Raw genomic sequence first — 505 nt, 5'->3', positions numbered from 1 at the left:
GGGGCTGTAGCTCAATGGAAGAGTGCTTGCCTAGTATGCATGAGGCCCTGGGTTCAATCCCCAGCACCCCTAATTTTTTTCAGAAAACCTTAGATACATGAATAAAAGCTGTGTGTTGGTGAACACGCACATAATAAGTTACAGAAAAAGGATTTAAACACAGATCTGTCTGACTCCAAAATCCATCCTCAAGTAGCCTGTATCACATTTCATGTCAGAACAGTTTATATTATCTGCATTTAATTTCAGGCTTACTCTTAAAGAATATGAATAGAAAATACTCATAAAATCAATATACATTTCACATCATGGTAGAAAACATAGGGGTGATGGTTATGAGATTTTTCAAATTGGTGTGCAAGGATAAAAAAATAGCTTTAAAAAGAGTACTATTGAAGTGTAATGATTAAATTGATATAGAAATTAATTTTAGAATACATTTCACCTCTTAAAATAAATGAATGTTAATATATAAATTTTGTCTGTGACAAAAAAAACATGGAAA

At 31.9% G+C, this 505-nt stretch overlaps 1 non-coding gene across 1 annotated transcript; it reads left to right on the top strand.

Moving 5' to 3' along the window:
• Trnat-agu lies at positions 1 to 72 on the top strand. Its single transcript has one exon. It is a non-coding gene; the product is annotated as a tRNA-Thr (tRNA).
• Positions 73 to 505: the final 433 nt, after the last annotated feature.

Source organism: Marmota marmota, unplaced genomic scaffold (genome assembly GCF_001458135.2).
Source record: "Marmota marmota marmota unplaced genomic scaffold, marMar, whole genome shotgun sequence".
In the NCBI taxonomy this organism is placed as follows: Eukaryota; Metazoa; Chordata; class Mammalia; order Rodentia; family Sciuridae; genus Marmota; species Marmota marmota.
The sequence above is the reverse complement of the archived record's forward strand: the minus strand, read 5'-3'. Positions and strand labels throughout refer to the sequence as shown.